The following is an 11371-nucleotide window of genomic DNA, read 5'->3' as shown; positions in this document are numbered from 1 at the left end:
AGACATTTACTTGATAATTAAACTAGAGATAGTACTCATTTCCAGTGTAAAGGAAAGCTTCCATTTTTTGAAAAGAATTTCACTGTTTGGTATGTTTTGTATCAACTAGGAGCTAGATTTGTACGAAGCTCTAAATGAGGTTAAGTGAAGTACATACGAAGCACATTCCTTTGAACATAATTGTATAATTATTGCGCTTGTATGTGTTTATGTCGATATCGTTTCAAGGACATATCATCGGTGCATTCTTGCAAAACGAGTTCGTACACAAACCTTGTATTACCCTTACAGTTCTATCTAATTTTGTTGAGCAACCTTATGCGTCATCTGTCATGTTAAGGACGTAACGACTTGCCCAGTAATCGTTATTTCTATTTTTTACAAGTTAACCTTGCTTATTATCGAATTATCTTACCATGATGACGTATTGTTGGGATCATAATTGGATAGACGATTGCAAATTTAACAAATTATGGTTTAAACAATCATAATATATTAATCTTCCATCGTGATAATTTCTAAAATGAACATGTTTCTTGACATTGAAGTATCTGTACAGATAGAAATGTCGGTGACATGGCGACTCTGTATTCGTTCAAGAGATTAATCTTTCAGCTTTCAAATATTGTTATGTTCTGGCAATTATCAGCTACAACTATTGGTCAAACAACGAATGCTTCTAAGGTAATGTCCGGTCGATTTGCATCATATATATTCTTATTGTAAATAAATATTACTTACTCATGTTTTTTTACAAGTACATTTTCACCAACTTTGTGTTGAACTGATTTGAACAATTATATTCCTCCGTGTTAATTACAACTTCCAGTTTTATCGAAGGGTACTACATGTTTACCAACCGCCGTCGTGTAGGTCCGCAAGTATGTCAGACCGTTGGTCTGTCCGAAAAATTCGCTACAGTGATTTCTCAAAATGTTCTATATTTAATTGGATAAATTTTTGTCCATGTTTATAAAGTCATTGACAGTATTCTTAGGAGAGGACACTTAATCTTACGAGACAAAACAACTCTTTAGACAAGACAAAATTAAATCAATGTATTTGTTGATTTGTTTCAAATAACAATTAGCCTGTTTAAAAAAACTGGATCACCGAATCGTACTTTATAATAACATTTGTCAGATATTTATTAATGTTTTTTTTATTAATTTCATAGTAACATTTATACAATAATTGTATTATTTAACTTCGGAACACGTTCATGACTCTTAATATTTACATGTCTATCTATGGTATGTGTTAGTTTCTTCAAATGAATGTTAACGTTTATTTTACATAGATTGATTAACTACTGATTATAATCTGTCATTGTTACTTATATTCAATAAACAATTTTAAATCAAGACTTAAACTACAAAGGGTATGTATACTTGTCGAAATACGATTTGAAAGAAATTTAAAACTAATAGGTTATTCAATGTGGTTAAACGATGATTATAATTGATACATATCATTATTAGATACAGATTTTAACGTATATTAATTACGTACACCTTTATCTAAATTGTTTTTAATCCCAATCCAATTGTGCTACCTTAAAATCACGCCTTTATCAAACTGTATCAACGTACCCATTGGCGTAATATAATCATGATAAATCGTTAAAGGGCAACGCATAGTTTCGAGGCTAAATGTTGCTATACAATATTGATGAATTATCGTGGTTGGCCATGGTTTAGGTGACCATCGTTAATAACGTGTGTCCTGGTAGGCCATGGTCTTTAGCGACCTTTGTAAATTGGCAATACACCTTAATGTTGCAATTTTACAAGGCATGGTATCCATTGGCCAAACATATACATGTATATATAAGACCGTTAACTAATTATACATTGTAAGTGCATGGTGGTTCGTCAAGGTAATTCGTGGTAACATGACACTAATGACTTTATATGGGAATCGCTTGTAGTCTCGATTTGAACCAGTATTTCCTAATTTGTGTAAATATTGATGGTTGATTTTGAAACAGTTGTATCTATTTCACAAATTGTGAGACTATCAGTAATTCTTATTTAATGTGTATTCCTATACGTTGTGACCTTAAGGATATTATGAAACATTACTTTTTCATCACCGTTTATACATATTTTATTATATATGTTATTACAGCCATTTTCATGGTTTTGTATCTCAATCCGCTAAAATCACGCGGAAACACCAACCTACTTCCAAACAAACTCATTTACGATTATCGGTAACAAAAGGACACTAGCAAAAACAAATATCAAGCAATCTAAACCAATAACAAGCAATAAATTGCCAGTAAAGAGTTTAAATCAATTCAGTTTATTTTTTGTTCTGAATGTTTGTCAAAGTATTATATATTTAACATTATATTATTTTATTATTTATGATAAAATAAATGTACAATAAATCAAAACGAACCGTTGACAAGATGTAACTGATACACAAAGAGTAAAAGAAATATAAGGTAAATAATTGATAACTTTCTTACATATGATATACATTTTATACAACACGCTTATTAAAGCATATTTTGCGTATTTATCACTAATATCGAGAAATATCATTTTGCACAATCACCGATCCTAGATGAGGACAGTGTCTTAAACACGTATTGAGAATAACACAAATCAGTTATAAACCTTTCATTTTATATGCTGTATTATCTTAACGATATCATGAACCAATAAGCGTTAAGTTTCTTTTTGACTTATTGTTCATACCTTTTATTCCTTGAAAGCTTAACCTGAACACTTAATTCCTTGAACACAAGACAGGTACATTAAAATCACAACTTAAACATTTTAAACGATGCAAGCAATACACGTGTTTTAACTTCACACAAAACATTAAGTGCTTATTCTCATATTTATGTTAAAGCGGGTATATACGATCTTGTCAAATATTTAGTAATAAATATAAAATGTGTAAAAAACTGATTATACATATATTTCAATATAAACTAAAATAAAAGTTAAGAAGAACATGTGTCGAAAAATGCTAAATAAGCCAGATATTTAATTCTCAAATCGAAAAAGGCTGTACAGCCGTATTCGCCAGCATGTATATCATGCATGTACGATGTGAATCTAAATTTAGTTTAACGGTTCATTTGAAATTCCTGCAGCGATATCGATTCATACGACACATGAACACTTACAAAAAAGACGAATGCATCGGTTATTGTAGGAAAATAATTAAGAATTATCTTCGTCACAATCGGCTCGGGGCGCTAATTTGTATTTGCTGTATTTTATGAAATTCGTCTTAAATGTATCATTTTTCTTGCAAATTGTGTGTTATTATAACATATTTGTATCAATATTTTACAATTTAGCACATATAAAAATCGTACATACCCGCTTTAAAGAGATAACTTATACAAAATAACAACAACGTGTCTCGTTTTTCGCAATTGGCTGCTGCACTGGCAATCATCTTTCGAATTTGGGTTGCATTGCTTAAGAATACAATGTAATAAACATAGAACCATGTACGTATTGTGGTATGTGTATCTAAATATTTATATATATTTTTTAATTATTGAGGAACAATTTTGGCGACATGACAGACTTGTAATGCATAAGTTCTTGTTGTGAGCCGGAATTGAATTATTTCCTAGGCCATATATTGATCCACAGATGTCAATTTGTATTCTTTGTTTAATTGGAAAAAGCTAATTGCCCTGCTTTTTAGCCCAACTGTAACCAACTTTTGAAATTAAGTTTCTTGGGCTTAAATCTACTGGCCCCAGGCTAACAGTCAAGCACTAAACATGTAAGTTACTCATGATGTAAGATCTGACAGTGCATGGAAATAATATAATTTGCAAGTCTGAAGGCATTAAAGGGACCTTTTCACGTTTTGGTAAATAAACAAAATTAAACGATTTAATAATTTGGTAGTTCTGTTGTTGTCGTTATATTTTTTCATACTACGATGATTGCTTATACATATAAAGTATAACATACTTCTCTTATTGTATTGGCAAGGGTGGTCGAGTGGTCTAAACGATTGCCTTTTATTCCAGGGGTCAGTGGTTCGAGCCCAGTTCAGGGTAGCTTTCTTTAATTTTATTCTTGTTTTTTAAAGGAGCTTTGAAGATCCAATGTTTACATTTGTACATATTAAGCATTCAATGACAAGCTGTGAAAAGGTCCCTTTGAGATGTTTACTAAAAAATGCCACAAGGTAAAAATGTAGAACTTATTGGTTGTTTATTTGATTTAAAAGTGATTTTGTTTATTGCCTTGTCAGCGATGTTACTTTGAAGTTATTATCACTTTTATCTTTTGTTGTTCATATCATTAATAGAAAAGATCATTTTAGCTTTAAAGGAAAACAGGGCTTAATGCATATGCATTAATTGTCACCCCAGTACCAGATACTCTCTTTAAACGAAAATCAGAAAGTGTCGTCCTTGATTAGGCTTATCAGTTTGCACAGGTTAATCTTATTAGTTTGACATGCATTAAGCTCCATTTTCCTTGCATATCGGTACCCATGTCAATCACAAAATCATTAGTTGGAAAATGTATATACCAAGGATTGTACTGTGAAAGAGGGTGCTGGTGTCATATGTTGCTTATGGTTAAGACACGTTTCACAACTCAAGAACTGTTTCATTTTTATTTGTATGGTTATAACGATGGCTAAATTTGTATATTCTGATAAGGGGATTGTTTAAGGTATGTACGTTATGATTGCTTAACATGGAGTTTTTTTATCAAATTATCAAAATACTATTGTTTTTTCGTGTTGTTTTTTTAATTGTAAAACAATCCGCGACAGCGGGAAAATAGTAGGTGAAAAGTAACAAACTTATGATTAATATAATTCACATGTAATACTTTATGCGTAACATTATCATTTTCGTGTTAGTATAAAGTTGTATATTTCAAAAAGTATTGCTAAAATGTTTTTTTTATTCATTATGTTACTATTTTAAATAAATGTCTGATACGAGTAACTTATTATGGGTCTATATTTAACGGAAAATGCTGTCGATATGGACTTTAATTAGACTTATCAACATTCAACAACAAGTCATTGTTATCATATTAATTATGCAATATAATCGTTTAAGATACCAACTGTTTCAAACCTTGATCGCTGACGTGAACTTAACTGCATATTTCTAAGCATAATTGCACAACTCTTTTTACCAATAATAGAGCGGTTTACATTAAATAAGAATCCCTTTACGTCATACTAAGTTGCATTTTTTTACTTCAGATGGTTTGCAGTCGTTCATCTATCAAGATAATGCATTTTATAAAATACTTCTAAATATACAAAATAATCTGTACAATTGTCCCTTTAAAGATTTACATACATTATCTGATGTAGAGTGTGCATAAAGAGTAACCTGCGAACACTTGAATTAATCAACGCAAACCATTTAATCGGAGCGTAAACAATTATCGCAGGAATGCCTATTCTTTGTAATGTAGTGAGTTTATTGCCAGAATCATTTACCAGACATGCTGATTTGCAGACAGCCTATACTATTGCTGCTTTCTTGTTATAAATACGGCCCAAATTATCTCAGTATTCTACAAAAGTCTGAGTCTAATTATGCCTTCTAGAACTATTCATTTGCAGCTTTTTTAAATACTTTACGAAAATCTTAGACACCAACATATATTTTCTTCTCGTATCTCTGACAAGTAAATACATTTCTACAAAGAATGTTACATATGGCAACATATTTTAGACATTACGCCCTGTGGCCAGTAATTAAAGTTGTATTGTCATTACTTATATCCATGAGGCAACTACGGAGAAACATTTTGCCGATTCTTTATAACGACTTTCCGGTTCGACTTTGCTAATGTCTCTATAACGAACTTCTGAGCAGCGATTCGATTGAGGTGTTGCTTAACACACTGAGCACAACTTTGCGATAAAAACAAACACATTGATTTTTCTTGGCTAAGTGCGGTTATCGTTTATTAAAAAGCGGAGTTTGCTATGTAAGAAAGTTTGGGAAATAGCTTATGTTTCGTAATCAATTGTGTATATAAGTTCACATGTATAATGATTTTTTAATGAACGAATACATTATCATGGACAAATAAAAAACGGATTCGACTTAATACGATAATATATTTGTTTTGTAGCTAATATTTGTACAAGATGAACATTTTGTTTCCGTAATACAATGGCATTGGTGGTGAAAAATGGAACCGTATAAAACAATGCAACTTATATTGGACTATTCGCACGGTAGTACTACACATAGCGAAAATGAAGTTGTGGTTCAAACTTAAAGTGAACACACGTATCGCCTGACATTGTAACACTATAATGCTTACATAATATATATATATATTATATATATATATATATATATATATATATATATATATATATATATATATATATATATAATATATATATTCCGTATGAAATGATTTTGTAGTAACCGTGTACTCTATAACTTGATGAACGCTATTTGCCTAGTTCTAGAGATTATCTAAAAAACGCTTGTTCTGTAATAGAAGCAATACAATCCTTTTAGAAGAGAAAAACAACTGTGAAAAAAATAATGTAAAACTTCATCAATAAAGAACTAGCAATTGAACGCCAAATATCAAAACAAATTATTCTCACAGATTAGGGACACACTAAAAAAATATTAAAGTCTCCCTTAGATGGGAAACATAAAACAATAAGTATGGAGTTTGGTACAAACAAAACTAACATAATGGCAATGGCTTAACAAATCACTGACAATGAAACTGAAAGATTTTAATATCCAGAACTAGAAGGCTTATCTAGGCAGAACACCTGACACAAATACCAATACAATAGTAAAACATACTTATACATAAAGGTATTACCTCATAGACTTATATAAACCTGATTGCCTTCTTTACAAGTATCCACACGAGAGAAAATGTCATTACGTCAGGACATTGGTGATGAATAGCATTATCTATATAAATGTCTCATTTTGTACAAGAACGAGCAAACTATATTAATAGAAATAACTTTTTAAATCCAAATATAATAACATTTTACTCACTTGCATCATGTGATACTCACTTATGCATAAAACATCTTATTTAGCAATAAAACCATTCAATACTCAGACGAAAATGAATAATATTTAACAGCATTGCAAACGCCTATATTCAGTTTTGATAGTTGATTTCAAATTAAAATGGCAAAGTGTAGATAAACCACTCAACTTTATAAGGGCTTACCCCATGTACAGTCTTACAATATGCTAAGACAATGCAAAAGGGAAATAACTAAAAAAAATAAAAAGAAAGAAGTCCAATACCATCATGTCCGAATATCCAACTACCTTGGCAAGATCACGTTGATATGACAAGCCTTGCTATCCTCAAACCAGAGTGAATACTTTCGCTGGACTGGTGAATAGTAAAGTTATTAGCAAATCCGGTATGCATTAATTTGAAAATTGTTACATTGTATTAAATGAAATATAATTAAATCAAACTAACAACACAATTGCAAATAAACTTGCAACACGAAATTTGAAACTTCTATTATCAATATGTACCCCATGTAATATTTGTTTACTTGGTATACATGACAATTATGTCCTTTGCATTTGGTCATTTTGGATATATATATATATATAATATATATATATCTTCCCTTTTATGGTTATGTTGAACTATGCTTTATCATTGAATAATGGACACATGTTTTCTTTGTTATTGATTGTTTTGTGTATGCTTGTTCCTTAGTCAAACCTAACAATAGCTATAATACCTTTCCAAGAATCATAAAAAACTCCTTTAAACAAGCAACTGAAATAAATTGCTAATTTTTCAAAAAAGTTAAACAATTCGCGAATTTAATTATAAAATCCCTTATAAATTTCACAGGTACACACGTTGAAACCACATGATATACATGAGGGTCTTGTCCAATTGAGATCACATACAAATGCAATATGGTTCAAATGCACTACGGTGATAAATTGATGAACACGTGTTACAGTACAATCAGACAACAACTCAGTTACCCGACTTAAAATAAATTGTTATTCTTACAAGTAAATATCTTGTATTCATGCCAACCGCGGTAAAATAATATTAATTTCATACTCATATATAAGCACCTATATAGCACAATGGCTACGAACAGTGTTAATCTGAATTTATAGTTTGATAGTACTGGATACTATTCGATAATATTTATCAATAAAATGTGACAATGTGAGTTTAATGTATTATCAATATAACCATTTACACACATGGGAAATCAATAGTTTTCGAAAAAGGTTTGCAACATGCCAAATGTTCTTACTTATCTTGCCAATAGAGGGGGCAAGTAAGTAAAAAAAAGTCTCTCGATGTTCCTGATACTCCACATAAGAAGCTATGCCTTTTACAATTTTTCACATTTTCTGGCCTGCGGGAGACTAATGAACTAATAACAGCTGAAGTGTTTCCCTGATATATTGTCTGTCTTATTTGTCAGTCAATTGACAGAAATACCTCACGGTAAAACATTATCTTTTAAAGCAAAAATCACTAACTGCAGACTTTTCAAAAACGTTAATGAAAACAAGTGTGTTGTTATTAACCAGCATGATTGTAACAAGTCAATTACATATATTGTTTGCCTTATAATGATAAGCTTCTATAGGTTAAAATGATATGAAATGAAAACCGTATGACCAGCTCCATGTGAATAACAACAAATACATGCATAATATGTATACATTTGATGTAAGGTTATATTATCTGCATCCATTCAACATGAATAAAGCGTTGGGTACAGATGCACCCCATTGTTATCACTTTGTCTCAAAACCAAAAATATGATTACGGATTAATATGAATATATTACATTTAAATAGTTAAAATTTTGATATTCAAGTAAGTTTATTTAAATTACCTGACGGTGAGCTGTTAATACAATGTCAATTATTATGGACTGTAAATCAAACATGGCGTGTTTCGCCCTTGCGAAATGACACATACAGCAAATAAGAACTACACTCTCAAAGAAACCTTTTCTGTTTACTTTATAATTACCGTTTACTGAAAAATAATAAATTTGCGACTTTCAACCTAGACATAGTTTGAGGTATAATTCTTCAAAGTTCGAATGTTGCAATTGAAGTTAAGATTTGAATGGTCAGCCCATTGTCGCATATTGTTCAGCTTTAGTGAGGCTTATATCTGCAAAATATAATTAAATACCCAAACTCTTTACACTGTGTTAAGTAAAACAATCGTCTTCCACAATTTGTGACAAGAAGCGTGTATACAAGAACATGTGTGCGAAATGTGATTAGTTTAATCACACTCCATTTACCTGCCATTGATGTATTTTCCTAACAATATCCGTTATACTTACCAATATGCAGACAATGGCAGTTTGTTTGCTATCTTTCTTCATTAACCGAATGTTGATGACCGATAAAAACAAAACATTATCAATTACATAGTTTTCACACACTTCCGATTTACCGAACAGTCTAGTATTTCATAGCTCCTGAAAACTGAACCTGAAATTCATGTGATGCTGTTTACGATTTTATATTGGACATTAATTAATTTCTCTACATTAGTAATTTTATTAAATGGTTCGTAACAATTTTCGAATTATTATTGAACATGTATTATATTCCCAAAAATTACGACGGATAATGTCCATGTTTGGTCCTATATTTGCAGAACATATTGAATCTTGTCCCCTTTCCCGTGAACAATGTTTTATTTCGAATTGAAATTCGCTCTTTATCGTGACTTTACTCTCTGCGAATTTTCTTAGCGGAAGATGTACTTTTGTGACTGCTGAGAACTTTCACAGCAATTAAATTCCAGACAAAGAGCGAATATTCGTACTATGTAAATTTATGTCACTGAACGAGGGCTCATAAATAGGATTGTGTATATCGTAGCTATACAACAATTAACATACATGCATATATTCACTTAGCCAAATACTGTTTATAAGTCGCAGAGCTGTTGTACAATTAAAAAATTGAATACTCTTTTTAAGTAAGTAAAACATTCAGCAATTTAAGTCAGCTTGAATGAATCATTAAGTCATATTTTAATAAGCGATTCTTTTGATTGGCATACGATATTTTTTTCATTTTTATAATCAATAGTATTTGTTGTCAACATATCACTAATTCGGGTAAATACCATAAGCAAAATGCTGTTGTTTTTGTATCTGAGATGTTTTTAAAACCCATTTTGTATTTCATTACCTTATGTTCATGCCACATCGTTGTGGTGATCAATCGTTTGTATTTTTTTTGTATATGGCTGATGTTTTTAAAATTATAGAAACATGTGCGACATTTTTGGTGTGGAAAAAACTCACATAATATCGAGTTTAAGCTGAATTTAACGTGTTTTTTTTCCTTTAAAGCGTGACCATGACCCATAACATATTTGCCCTATTCGTTCAAACGTCTTAAGTTACCAGCTTATTATGCTAAAATGTATTATCCTGTGATAGGCATTTATCATTTAATATGTCAGTAGACCGTCTATGTTTACATTATTATTATTATTAAATGGTAATTGTTTCTGCTAGCTCATCTAACTCCCTATGCTTTCATCTATGCTATGGGCAACGTAACATATCCCTCAGAGTTAAACTTTAAACTTAATATTCAGACCTTAAATTTATACTAATAGAGTTCTTATGCTCCCTTCACTTCTTTCAGATAAAATGCGTTTTCCAAGAATGATTAAAACCGGACTTAGCAATTGTCCCCTTGTAGTAAAAAGCATACGATTGTGATATTATTAACTTACTAAAACTCATATTTTAGAAATGATTAGAATAATTCCTGCATGTGGTTTGCATAATATTGTATTGTGCTCGTTATATACATGTATATTGGCATTTATTTCAGCAAACGCATGTATAACGGTTTGAAAATAATCACAAGATGCGTGTCTTACAAAGGACCTGTCAATCCAAGGCAAGCGGTTAAATATATGCGTAAGGCTAGTTCATATACAGAGGGGGAAATCACGTGATGATCTAAAGGAAATCAAGATGGCGGCGTCCGTTCCAACAGGTATTTTTCGCCGTTTTATATCCTTTATTACTTTAATTTAGTTATGAAATGCAGCTCACTTTCTGCCAATACAGCAAGAAAGTTATTAGCGTTTATTTGTAGTAATATTCGTTTTATATTTCGACTTTACCCTGTGCACAATCCTTAGCGGAAGCTATTCGCCATGTAATTTGTGATCTTTGCTGGGTTTCACTTGTGAAATAGCTCTTCTGCATACAAATAGAGACAATTTGTATTTATAATCCATTAACGACTATCGTTGAATGTTTCTTAATGTGTTGGTAAAATACAGATGTGTACGAATCGTTTTCAAGTAATAAGAACGTAACATGTTTAAGATCTAAACGGGTG

Source organism: Dreissena polymorpha, chromosome 6 (genome assembly GCF_020536995.1).
Source record: "Dreissena polymorpha isolate Duluth1 chromosome 6, UMN_Dpol_1.0, whole genome shotgun sequence".
NCBI lineage: Eukaryota > Metazoa > Mollusca > Bivalvia > Myida > Dreissenidae > Dreissena > Dreissena polymorpha.
Note: the sequence above shows the minus strand (reverse complement) of the source record.